The 14,466-nt window shown below is 39.3% G+C and overlaps 1 protein-coding gene across 7 annotated transcripts in view; it reads left to right on the top strand.

The window, feature by feature from the left end:
* Positions 1 to 14,466, top strand: part of LOC122983699 (rap1 GTPase-activating protein 2-like) — an 81,132-nt gene that overhangs the window by 46,575 nt on the left and 20,091 nt on the right. The gene's annotated exons all lie outside the window — the stretch shown is intronic.

Raw genomic sequence — 14,466 nt, forward strand, 5'->3', positions numbered from 1 at the left:
AGCAGATTCATTGTGTGGCAACTGGTTTGTGGTGATTTAATTTCAATTATCATTTTGTTTGTGAATACACACCACATAAACAAAATATCAACTGAAATAATAAAGACCTAAGTTAACATCTGTAATATTACCTAATCTTGAAGACTTGATTTCTATAAGGAACCACACTTTTATTATTTTAAGTTGATAATATGCTTACATTGTGTATATTCCCAAATAAACGTGTCTTTAATTAATCAAATTCCATTAAATTGATTGAGACGCATCAAATCCGGGGCCATGTAGTATTACAGTGTACAATAACTGGTTAGTTTCTGCGGCTCTGGGCAAAATATGTACTTGACAGCAGCAGGATACATAAACAATGAATGTGAAGAAGGGTGTTTCAATGGGGCCCAAACAGCTCATTTTTGCCCCAGGACCCTCTAGTGGATTTATCTGCCCATGCCTAGAGGCTAGAATCTATGAATACTGCATTGTCACACAGATACATACAAAGACTCAAAGATTTTTGAGAGGAACCACTTTTCCTTACATGGTTTTATGATTTTGACTCTGAGTGTTATTACCTCATGTCAGATGACAACAGTACAATCATGTCTGGACAGCAGAAATAGCCTGAGGCACTGCTACAACAACTGTTGCACTGCTGTCCTTTCTATTGCTGCGACTGTGTCACATGATGACCCTGGCACAATTTCTGACCATTTTAAGGTGATGTTGTTATGTGCTCTCCTTTCAGACCTTTACTGCTACTATTTCTCTCAGCTATAGGCCGTTCATTGTGGCAGGATGTTCTTAAAGCGGGCTCTTTCAGACAACGAATACAAGAAAGAGTGAATTACAGACTGATTGTAACCATTAGAGCCAAACATTTAGAACTAAATAATAAAAGGGAAGGTTTGGCATACGCTGCTCGCTTTATTATGTTTTCACAAAACATCACTTTGCAGCAGAGAATTATAATTGTGATTTTCACTATTTGTCCAGTTTTTTTGCCTTCACACAAATACAGGCAACACACACACGCTCACATGCAAATATATAAGCATGCAATCTCGCTCCTTGCCTGTATCTTCTCTGTGTATTCCTCTCACTCTGCTTATCTCTGTGCTGATAGAGCCATAATGTATATTTGCCCTCCATTAAGTGGAACAGCATGAGGTCTGCTGCTTGTGTCTGAATGTTTACATTACCCTCCGTGCATTAATCTCCTCCACAGCTCATTTATTTCCAGCCGTAGACATGTTTTGTCTGTGTGTGTGAGTTGGTGTATAAGTTGTTTGTACCATCATATGTCTGTATAACCAAGTGTGTATGAGTTTTGATTGTGTTAAAGACAAGAAGCAGAAATGTTCTTGCGGTTATGGCCACATTTCCCTGTTGGTCTGTGGTGCAATCGGTGGTTATGAGAGAGAGAGAGAGAGAGAGTGTGTGTGTGTGTGTGTGTGTGTGCTTAAGGGAAGAAAAGAGAGAGACAAACTCGTTTATGATTCCAGTGTGGTTTTTAGACTCAATCCATAATCACAGCATGGAGCTTCCTGTTCACATGCTGTGTAGTACAAAGATTTAAGGCTTCTGATACCACAATTGAAATCATGTATAACATGCTGTTACATTGTATTTTGAGTAGCCATGACACACAATAGAAGTTCACTGCAATGTCAAAGTAATTTTGAGACAAAACGTGCATCTGTTTTGCATATTGCAATATTTAATTAACATTTTTATGACCACACTGGCCCAGCGGTACCTCCTGTTCATTATGGGGTGTTACAGGAAAAAGGCTTGATGACCTTCACTTTATCTAGGAGGTTTGAGGCTTATGAAGACTGGCTTAAAGGGGATATATTATGCACATTTTCAGGTCTATATTTTTTATCCTGCGGCTCAATTGGAATATCTTTGCATGATTTATAGTTTAAAAAAAATTATTTATCCTATACTGGCCCTTTACACAACCCCTCAGTTCAGCCTCTGAAACAGGCTGTTTTAGCTACTGTCTCTTTAAGGCCCCCTTCTCGATGAGCTCACTCTGTTCTGATTCGTTAGCTTTTGTCAGCTCAAGAGGTTACATCAAAAAACCATGAAACAAACAGTAGCAGTAGGATTTCACTACTTTTTCTTGTTCTTTACACAAAATGTCAACTTCTCAAATACATCCGTACATGTTTGAGCATACGTTAACCTCAAGTTTTGGAACTTTGACCATGTTCAGCATAGATATCCGATATTATTACAGTATGTAAATAACAGAAAACCAGAAAAAGTATGATATGTGTGGAGTGGAGAAAAATGTCCAAATGTGCAGTAGAGAAGAACTGCCAACCTTAACTGTAAACTAAACAGTTTAAGACACTGTAAGCTATTGTACCAGTAACTATAATGAGAGACATCCATTCAATAGCTTCCAATAAAAGCTTCAGTTAATTCTCTTTGCTGCAAGGCTTTACAGGAAATGATTGTTGCCAGGATTTTCCTGGGTCTGAAAATTGTCGGAAACATTTGGGATAATGTAAGTACATAACTTAACAAAATATTAAACATAGGTCTAATTGTTTATAGACATTTTAATGCAGAATAGTTACATATTATAGCTTTAAATACATTTATGAGGATACATATTGTTCTTTGTGCAGTTTTGCCTTCATGTCTTATTGAAGGCTTTTTCATCTACAATTCAAATGTTTCAGGGACGTTTGTGGATACCCATTTTAAAATGATCCAAAAAAAAATCCACTTAGTGTATTTTAATTAGGAGTTAGCCTGACTCATTGCTGTAAACAAAGCAAACCTCCTTTTGTGCTCGTTTATTAGCATGTCATCTAGTTGTCAGGGTCGTTTGTTTTTTTCCAGCAGTGAGAGGTTCAAGGCAAATTTTTTTAAGGGGAATACCGTTGAAAGCCTGTCTGATACCAAGTTTCATGGACAGTTCACTTCAGTATCAAAAGCAAGGACTTAAAGGACCTCCAAATCTTCAATACAGCCACTTGTTTCTTAAAAATACTCTATGAAATAGACTTCCACCAGCAAAGCATTTGTTTGAAGACAACCTTGATTTTAACATGATAAACAGAATCTTAAATATGTTTATTTGAAGACAGGTTTGATAAATATAAGGTTACAGACAGCAGCAGCTTAGCTTAGTTTAGGATAAAGACTCTGAACAGTGGGAAATGGCAAGTATGGCTTTATAACGTTTTAATTTGTGAACTTTAGGGGTACTGATAGATGAATTTTCTTTCCTTTGGACAGAGCCAGGCTAGCTGTTTCCCCCTGTTTCCAGTTTTTATGCTAAGCTAAGCTAACAGGCTGCTGACTCTAGCTTCATATTGAATAGTGGTGTTGATCTTCTCATCTAACTCTCTGCAAAAAAAGCGAATAATCATATAACTAAGGACGCGAGTACTTAATTTAAAAAGTTGTCCTCTACTGCTGCAATGAAAAAAGAAACTGTGCTTTAAGATCAATGAAGATTCTCAAAAAGTGAGGCAATATCTTCAAGAAAAATGAACTCTAAATGTTTTTCCAGCTACATTACAATGACTTTTATAGACGGTCTATAGTAGAAACAGTCTCATCTTTATTTATCGTTGTCTGGCATCTTTACACAGTCACAAAGAAAAGGCTTGTTAATGCGGTAAGACACTGTTGGAATGAGTCAGACCTTGCTCAGGGACATTTATAGCAGATCTATCCTGACTGTCCCGACCATCCAGCACAAGAGTTTGAGCTCTTGTCTTCAGGTCAACTCTACAGAGGACAAACAGCCCAAAGGTTGTCTTGGTATCAGTGGCCATGAATTTGGAAAACATTATAGATAACCTCTCCTTGCCTCTTTTTGTGCTGTGATACAGCATTTTCCACATATGCATTTTGCACTTCATGCTCCTACAGTTTTGTGTGGTTGTCTGATTTGTTTTCTCTGATGTTTTAAACTCTGTCTGCACATCACATTTCCCTTTGGACTAGAAAGATTGATTTGATTTGACAGTTTTGTAAGTATCTCAACAGTTGTGGTCCCTTAAGAGAAAAACTCATCGAACAATACTTAGTGGTTACATATCAGTTTGAGGGTCCTTGATATGGAGATGTTCAGGAGCGCCTGCCGCAGAGCATAGCAGCAAGAAATGTAAATGGTTAGACACAAATTGAATGTTGTTCCTCCTTGGGGAGCACACTTACAACACAACATTACTTTTTAATCAAGTTTGCATAGTAATTGTGAAGCTGCATTTCTTTTCTAAATTGACCAGCTCAGCACTTGCCATGTGGTTGTTGCAATGTTTGGGACTGAACATCTGACAGAATAAAATTACACTAGCAGCTGGTCATAGCTAAAAACCATCAGGAGTAACCCGCCAGTGAAACTGCAGTCAGCCAGGCAGCGGTCCAGAAGAAATGACACAGACACCCAGTCATACAACACAGCATCTCTACTTTTTACTTTCAGTTTTTACTGATTCAATAAAACAAATAAGCAAGCTAAAATTGACACACACACACAAAAAAAAGATGCATAATTGATATTTTGTGTTTATCTGACCGCTTGTCAAGGTTTCTGCTCTCATGCGGCACACAGGCAGTTTACAATGATAACAGTGACAGATTTACTGCTCCAAGATCTTATTATAGAAATTTTTGAAACAGTTAGTCCTCGATTTCAGACAGAAGTGCACAAGCAAGATCTAATTCTTGACTAATATAAAACAACTGTCACTGGCAGATTTATATCAGCCATAGCTGGCCAGCTAATCAAGCTAACTCCATGAGTTGGTTGCTCTCTCTAACTTTTTACCTTTTTAATAAAAGGTTTTGGAAAGGCTAAATAAAAAGACAAGACCCTCCCCACGCATCCTGTTTTGTTATGAAGACAAATCCAATGCTAGACAGGTCTGTTGTGCCTAGTTACAGTTGCCAAGCTATGATTGGATGAGCAGGGGAAGGGTTTCATGAAGGGTTCATTTTTGTAACTTTGTGAGATAAGATACATATTTTCCTCTGCATTTGCATTTGTATAGTGGCAAGGCTATTTATTCTTTTCATTTGAACTCTTTGTCGTTACTCTGCAGAAATTTAAAAAATGGTGCCTGCCTGTAAGTAATCTTTAAAAACATTACTGCAGCTGGTGGAAGATTCTGAACATTTGCTCTTGTACAGAGTGAGAACATGGCTGGACAGATGAACTACAGCTGATGTTTTAAGTGCTGTCTGTGTTTTCTTGACCACCTTACACACTTTTTCCTTGTTGTGTAGTGCCTTCCCTCCTCTAACTGTCAAACCCTCCTCCTCCTTCTCCTGCTGTTCAACACAACCACTTTTTATTCACTGACTCACTTGTATTTCCATTCCACCGTCTCTCCCTGTTTTTCCTCTCTACCCTCAATTACTCCCTCTTTTAAACTCTCCCTTGTTCCACTTGTGCGTGTCACTCCTTTTGTGATTAGCAGCTGCAGGGGACCATGAGCGGGCTCACACAAACACACACACACACACAACATGCACATATTTGATTGCACTTGAACTCACATGTCTCTTTGCTGTCTGTTTGTACAAACATGTGTGTGTTTGTCTGTGTGTGTGTGTGAGCTAATGACAGTCAGCCTCATCTCGGGGTGTAACGGATGAGATAGTATTGTCTCTAACAAGTGTCCAGAGACCCACCCAAGACAGCCCTATTTACCCAGCTTTGCACTGGGGATTTAGAGCGCTATTTTTAGTCTGCAGAGATTAATTTATTCTCTCTCTCTCTCTCTCTCTCTCTCTCTCTCTCTCTCTCTCTCTCTCTCCCCATACCTCACTCTGCGGCCTTCTCTCTTTCAGCGATCTGTCTGACATCCATTCACTCTGTGCCTTTCCCTTTCTGTCTACATATCGCTCTCCTTTTCTCCTTTCTGCTCTGGTGTGGCTATCAGCTAGTCTGAAGTATTTAATGTCATCCGACAGATGCTTAATTCTATTTTTCCTTCGACTCAAGTCAGTGAGACTGGGTGAGATTGGGCAATGATAAAGAGGAAGTGGCTCTCTGAAAATGAATAGGATTAGATAGGATTTATGGCATTTCCAGTGAAATGACAGCAAGAGTGGTGATGCCAGGCAACTATGTTTTCCACTGCAATGCAGTACTTTGCCAAAGGACGAAAAAACCTCTGCTCACTCAGATCAAATGTGTTTAATCCAAACCTGATGCAGACCCTTAGATCTAGTGAACCAAAAGAGAGTAATGGTCATTTTTACAAAATATGTTCAAATGCATGTTCACACTTTATTAGCGCATTATGGTGTCGAGAATCGAATAAAGATGCTCATTTTTTGTCATTTGCCAAAGCTCTTGACATATTAGGAGTGTCTGTTTGAGCTTGAAAATGACAAAATATGAAAGAGAGACTGAAGCGTTTTACCGGAGAGCAAATTTGAATGACATCAGCGTGTGTATGCCTAGACTAGATATTCTGAAAACAGGAAGTAATTGAAAAGAGCATTTAGATAACACCTTTTCATCATTTTAAACACGTGTGAAACACTTACATCTCTTGATCTCTTCAGGTGTTCACACTACTTTTTAAAATTCAGAATGAGCTATTATTCAGGTGTTTACTAGATAAAAGGGCTCCACGTGAATGCGCCAGATATAGTCACCTAATATTCAAATTACCATCCAAATAAAGTGTGATTAACTGCATAATGCACAACCGTAGACAAAGAAACAAACATGATTCAGCCCTTGGCCTTTATCAGTGTCTCCCTGCTGCTGAGAAGTAAGTACACGTAAATGTCTATCAGAGGTCTCCTGGCAGCCAGACAGAAAACAACACTGACATTTCAAAGCTAAGACAAAAGCTGCAGTTCATAACCTTTTACCAGCTTGTTGTATTTCCCTTTGGTGTTTGGATGTAAATTCAGTGTCACAGATGTCCTGTGCGTGTGAGTGTCAGAGAAGCCCGTTTGTGATCTTTCAAGTCAGTATTTAAGTCAATAATTTGGCTGCAGGTCTTGGTGAGTGTTTCACAGAGCACAGTTAAATGTTACAGTGAGCTATTGGAGTATCATCTGGGGTAACAAACTTTTTAGAGTATAATTAACCTGGTTTCTTTGGGAGGAACTGAATGACACACATACTCATAGTTTCCTTGGGCGGGACTGTGTGTGTCAGATGTGTGCCTGGAGAGGGCGAGGCCTTTCACTGGTGTCGGTGCAGTCTAACACTTGGATTAATTACAGAAATAATTGAGCGAGGAGAGGAGAGGACGGGGGAGGACGTTGGCAGAGAAGGAAGGCGATAAAGTGAACCAAGATGACAGGTTGAAAGAGACAAATAGGAAGAAATTGAGAAGAATTGGAAAAGATGAAGGATTACAGAGAGAGGAGGATGGCTGTAGCCCAGACAATCCTGCAAGCTGATTCATACTTTTATTCCCTACGTACTCAGTTTGACAGAGGCACAGATTGAGTCTTTCGAGCTGTGTGGGTGACATAAATGTTAGAGGGCCTGCAGGCTAGGAAGATTAAGTGATGAAACTTTCGTCAGAAATTCTGTAGGTTTATTTGAGTTTAAGATTCAACACAGGCAGTCTTTTTGTGATCAAAAGGCAACAGCACATCACATCACATCAGAAATTACTTAGATTTAACAGATTTGCCTTTTGTTTGCCCTCATGTGTGCAAACTATGGAAAATGTATTGTATGTGAGTTGATAATTAATTATTTAACTGATTGCAAGATATAAAGTATTTTCTTTTCTTAAAAAGGCAAGAAAATAATATGAACATGGTAGAGAAAACACAAGCAACTTCAAGGTTTTGTGTGTTTGCACACACAGTATGTGCACGTACATAGTTTTCAGGCTGTCACATTAAGAAGTGATATTGAAAGGAAGTGAATAATGAAGTGTGTGTTTAGTTGTTTTTTCTTTGTGCATACATTTTTGTATAATGTGTTTAATAGAAATTAAATGAAATGTGTTTACACCCGCGACAAAACTCACACATGCACAAAATCCATTTTCAGTGCTCCAGTCTATCTTTAGTCAGAACTGCTAAATGAAAAGGTTATTTACTTCTACATGCCAGCTCTGTAGTTAAAGGACCAGTATTTTTTTTTTGTACAAATACATATATTAATTTATAAAAGCAGTGATGGCACTTCTCAGCAGAGACCTGTTGCTCTCCTGCTCCTCCTCACCCCCTCACTATCTGTCTGTCTACATCTCTTCCTCTTATTGATAATGAGAGCGTTTCAGGTTGTCTGGCTGGACAGTCTTATCTCCTGTCCGCTGTCATCTTCGTATCTATTCATATCACAGTAAGAGAGAAAGGGCCAGGCTTGACGTTCCCACAGGAAACAGCCTGTGACTTAGAGTGCAGTTGCCTTCTAATTATTGCTCTTCTGACCTCTCCACATATCTGCACATGTCCTGGATGCCTGAGCTCTCCTGTTCAACAGCTGACTGACTCATACAGTACATCGGTTTCTTACTTCCATGTGGAGTGGACTTTGCACTGACAACTGATATATAGCACTATGTAAACTGCTGTTTAAAGGGCGTTGGAAGACATGAAAACAGCCCTTCAATTGATCCTACATTATAACAGATGAACTTTAGTTATAGTTTTCCACAATCGATGGGATTAGATTTGTTTCATGACAATTGAATAATTGAACAAAATCTCCCAAAATCAAACAAAAAAAAAAATTGTATGTGAATAAAAAAACATTGAAACCAAAAAATGACCTTAGGATAAAAACTTACAATAGAGCTGTACAAGAGTGCTACACTTGATTACAATATTCTTTCTCTGTCACTTTTTTCAGTTTCACTGCTGAACTTTTCAGTTTCACTTCTGAATTTTTCAGTTCTGACATAAAGCTCTTGTGTAGGCAGGTCTTACAGGGCTGTGTCCCCATTGGCCAGTTACATTTGGAGGGACAGCTCAATGGTCTAGAAGTAAAACAAGTGGTACAAAAATGACAAATTCAGTAGCGAAACTGAAAAAAGTGACAGCAAAAGAGCATCCCGGTCAGTGAAAGTAAATTAGAGAATATTGAAATCAAATGTAGCACTCATGTATAGTTTTATTGCAATTAATCCTGAGAGGAACATGAATGTCTGTACTAAATTTCATTGCGATCCTTCAAATTGTTGTGGAGATATTTCACGCAAAACAATAAATGTCAACCTCATCGTGGCGCCAGAGAAACAGTGATCACCAAAGTCAGTAGGTTTCATCCTTTGGAGACCAGAAATGTTTTATTTTAATTTAATACCAATCCATTTAATAGCTGTTTAGATATTTTAGGTTGGTCGACCTTAACCATGGAACTAGCATAGCTAAAAGTTTGGAAAAAAAAACTGGAAGAGTCAATCTTTAGCACCATTGATTAAATACATTCAATACTCATCATACCTTCTATTTATACCCCCTCAAAGTGCTTATCAGAGCTGCAACTGCCATGTCCAATATGTAATATTGCACAGGATTCTGCTGTGGGATGTCATTTTTTATTCTCAGTCTGCTTTAATATATGTCAGGGCTGATGGTTTCTACCCACAGCAGGCTGTCTTTTTATGTTCCCGGCCCTCTACGCTCTCTATCTTTTTCAGCTGTTGTCTTTCTCCTTTTCTCTGTCTCCAATTACTGTTTTATTAACTCCATTAGGGAAGCCATCAGTTGTGTAATTGGCCAATCGGCATGAGGATCAGGCTCCTTATCAAGTTTCATAACAAATATGAAGCCCAACTGGAAACAGGAGTGCGCAGTAAGCCCCAGGGATATAGGCTTCATACCCGCGACCCTCAGTTCACCCTCTCCTCACTCTTTGTCTCTGTCATCTGTTTTTTTTATTTTTATCCTCTCTGCACCGTCCATCCCCTAATTTCATGTTTTCATCTTCCTGTCTCCTTTTCCTGTGATCCATCCATCATGTAGGGATGTGCGCTGTCCATCACACACACACTTTCTATCACTCTTTTCCTGTCTATCTCTGTGTCCGCTAACCTTATCTCAGGGGTGTAATCAATACATGAAATAACTGAGATGTATTACAATCTCTCCCGCTCGCTCTCTCTCACACACACAAACACGCACATTACCGGCATCATTAGATAAACATGATGACTGTGTAGATGTAATTACTGTTGAATCAACCATAATTAGTGCCAGCCAAATGCCAGCAGGATTATAGACATGCTGCTGTACAAGAAAGGTACATCTTGTGCTAGTTTGGATGTAAATGTGGAGCAAGATCTGCCCTATTTTTTGCCCAGCAGCTTTACAACCACTTAATCTTAGCTCCAGGTGATAGAGTTACACTTTGTTCATTCATTTGAGGAAATTCACCCAACAACAGCAATTTCCTAAAATCCTTTAAAGAGCATGTTTATTGTTGTGGATGAATGAATTTTTCAGAGGTGACTTCACTGTTCTTGGCAGAGCACCCAGCCAGAGAGTCGGACAAACCCGCACAGCTGCCGCATGTTCCACACAGTCACTTTTTACTGTGCACTGAAATAATATAATTGTGTGGCAGCCGCTGCACTTTGGCTCACCGGGAAATTACTGCCATGCGTTGTTTGTGGCGGCTGGGAGCCAGAGGTTTGAATGTACTTTGACCTTATAATTTCATTTAACGGTCTGGCTTGCTTACTTCCTCAAAGCCAACAATGAAGGCATCAACAAAACAAAGAAAAGTCACCCCTGATCAAGGAGAGCCCAGATTGATTGCTCAAAGCCCATCTTATGAAGTGGTGTTTACAGCCCACTTTTTCTCTACGTAGGCACAGTGGTGCTTTGAGCTAAGTGCTAACATCAGCATGCTAACATGCTCAAAGTGACTATGTTAATATGCTAATGAATACCATGTACACCATCTTAGTTTAGCGAGTTAGCAAGCTAACATTAGCTAATTAGCGCTACACAAAAAGTGCAGTATTGGACATGTAAAAAAAGGCCTGACGATAGCGCTAGATAAAAGGTTAAGGGTGATTACAATTAATTCTGAGGGGGACATGCATTTCTGTACCAAATTTCATGGTTATTCATCTCACAGTTGTCAAGACATTTGACTAAAAAGCAGAGATGTGAACCTCATGGTGGTGCTAGAGGACACATCATTAAGATTGGGGAACACAAATGTTGTTTTGTAACCCATCCAAAAAATGTTGAGATAAATAGTCTGGACCGCAGTGCAGGACTGGCGACTGTCATTGCCATCCCTAGATGTTAGCAGCATGGCTAAAAAGACTGTTTTTAACACTAACAACACGATACCCTACTAGTGTTACTCCACTTTGTATCTTTGTCTCCCATTGGTTCCCCTTTCAGCATTCTTTGTCTTTTTTCTTGTTTTCCCATATTCTTTCCTTTACCTCACTCTCCTTCACCAGAATCCACTTCTCCTGCCTCACTCCACCTTTTTGTCTTTGCCTCAATGTTACATATTACGCCATTTGATGATGTTCTTAAGCAAACCACTTTCCTTACCAGATATCCACCCTCAAAATTTAGATGTGAGAGGCATGTAAGCACTAATGAATCATTCAAATGAAGCAGTCCAATCAATCCACACTGACTTTGACAAAAATAGTTTTCAAATAGGCCCCATGAGGAGTATAGCTACAGGCAGAAAACAGGGTTATTTAATTTAATGATTCATTGATTTTATTCACTATTGGCACTAACGGTGTAATTCTGCCGCCCACTATGGTAAAACATGGGAACATGATTACTCATTACAGTTAATAAGTTCACAGCATAGAAACAACAGGAGATTTGTGCTATTAAACTGACTGCCTATGATGATTACGTCACATGTGCAAGTCTCTGCGTCAGTGTGGATTGATATATGTATAAACATAGAAGTGCATTTTCATGAGAGGGTCGAATGACGGACAAACTCAGAAGGGCTTGTGTGAATTGTCCTGTAGAGACTGCACATTCTCATTTAGCCCTCTTTCCATACTTCCCCTCCCCGACTCACTTTCTCCATGACCTATTCTTCCCAAATTGTTTCTTTGCTCCCTCCCTCCCTTCCTGGGTGGGAGTCAGTAGCTGTGACGTAGCTGTTGTTTCATCACCGCAGAGACAGCCCAGATGGCAAGGACGGCAGCTCCTCGTCTTTCCCTCCCTTTCTCACGGACACACACACAATTTTCCTCTGCAAAAAGCATCTCTGTGTGCAGGTGTGAGTAAGCGTGTAAGTCAGCAAGAAAGGTGTCGTCATGTAGAGACACACAGCGGGGATCCGCCCCAGGGACAGTGGTCTGAACAAGCTTTTGCTTTTCACAGGTCAGTGGTCGAAAACACACGCTGTCCTCTTTACGTCAGGCTGATGAGAACAAAGAGAAAGAACAATGAACAACATCCAGCACTGTAAACTCTCTCAGTCTGTTTTGGTGTGTGACGCTCATTCCAACATTGTCCACCCTTGACCACTGTGAGCTAACATGCTGCAGTATTACATAGACAAGGGGACACAGTGGTACATTGTGTGAATGCTGAGCCTGTGGGAAGAACTTGCCAAAAAATGAAACAGGGTTTAGGTTCGGTCTGAAGTGGTTAATGAAGACTCCAGTGTGCTTTGGCTGTGATTTTTTTTTTTCTTTGTTTGGGAGTCTTTGTGCCTCAGTAGACATTTTAAGACTTGAACAGTCAAGGATTAAAATTGTTACTTATTGAATTCACCAGAGAGGGGAGGACCTGTTAGTGAGAATGAAGCCATCATTTGGTGCATCATGTATGCCAGAGCTCCACATCAGCAAGCTATCACTACCTCAAGCTCATATTTCACATTTTTACAGTGTCTGATTGAAAGCTTTTCTGCTCACAACCACTTGACATAGCTACATCAGAGAATAGAGATCAAGCTATTATGGTTTCAGCTAATGAAAGGAAAGAAGTGGCATATTCATTTCACATAAACACTCAATTAAATCTCTCGGCTTGCTCTTCCATCTACTAAATCTGAAGTGATCAATTACAGCTTAACACTCCGGTAGAAACCCAGATAGCAAAATGAATCCACACACGGTACCACATTCATTTTTGCAATTTAAACATTTCACGCAACATTTATATGCAGGACAAGGACAAAAGGGTCTCACATGATATTGTAAAGCAACAAGCTATAGGTTATAAATGACTGCCAATTTATAACCAACAAGCCCTACTGGAGTAGAGGCAATGATAAATGGATACCGGTGTCTGTGGTTTGAAGTGCTCTCTGCAGCTCCATAGCAGGGCTGGAGACAGATTACTGCACCTGAGCTCCCTTTTTTATCTTTTATGTGCTCATAAACTTTTTAGATTTTTTGATCATATATTCAGGATGAGAGATGTCCATCACCAATCATCATATCTGAAGTTGCTACTTCAGAAAACTATTGAATTTGATCAGAATAGATTTCTGGGGTCAAAATAACCCTCCTGCTGTCTCACCCTGACAGCTAAACGTTTAACATCTGGCATCATTAGTGTGCACTCATGCCTCTAAGTAAAAAGTGTAAAAAAAAAAAAAGGGGGAAGAGGATTCTAACCCCAAATGACTTTTCAAGTCTGCTTGACAGCCCCTGGGACTCCAGAGAGCATATTAAAACAGCGGAGACCTACCTAATACTTCACTGCATGTTTTTTAACAGGCTCTCTGGTTCAGTTTGAAACCCTGGATTGTAGAAAATTAAAAAGTTAAAGAAACAGACTGCATTGTAATTGCATGACTCCTTGTTTAAAGTATGTTATAGCCCAACCACATATATGAACTACCAGACTAACAGCAGTGAAAAAACTTACAGTGAATAAATAAGGACTACTCACCTGCTGCTGAGAACTGTCTAATTATAAAATAGGATCCAAACCTGTTGCCATAATACTGGTGATATTTTGAGTGAAATCTAGAATAGTACCAGATGTGATCTGTCTGCTGTTTGATGTTATGTTTTTGCAGTTAATTTCAGCTTTTTATTTAGCAGTTCAGTTGTTCAATTCCAGCCCTGTTTTCATGTAGCAGTTTGATAGCTGTACCGTTAGCTGGTTATTTAGCTGTTGAGTTAGCTTTACATATAGCTGACCAAATTAGGGCTGATAATTAGTACCTTTGAAATTACATCTATGAATGCAATACTGTAAATGTATATCTTTCATGTGTTTTTAATAGTTTGGGTTTTCTTTGTTGGTCTTTAATATATAACAGTGGTGTTTGAGAGCTTACTAGGCCATGGCTACACAGACAATACTTGTTAACCATTGATTTTAGTTTCTTGAGGGGAACTGTTGATAAAAATAAAATTATTGCATCATTCTCATTATTTCCCTCATTGCCTCTTTTGCTCAGGTCTAGTTCCTGAAAGAGGAATTGAGGAAACACACATTTTGCAAAAACGAGACATCCACAGCAGTTACACACAGTCAACGAGGGATGAGACTGAAGGGTTCAAACCAATGCAAAAACAGGAAGTGGTCACTATATCATAT

This window comes from Thunnus albacares, chromosome 6 (assembly GCF_914725855.1).
Source record: "Thunnus albacares chromosome 6, fThuAlb1.1, whole genome shotgun sequence".
Lineage (NCBI taxonomy): Eukaryota > Metazoa > Chordata > Actinopteri > Scombriformes > Scombridae > Thunnus > Thunnus albacares.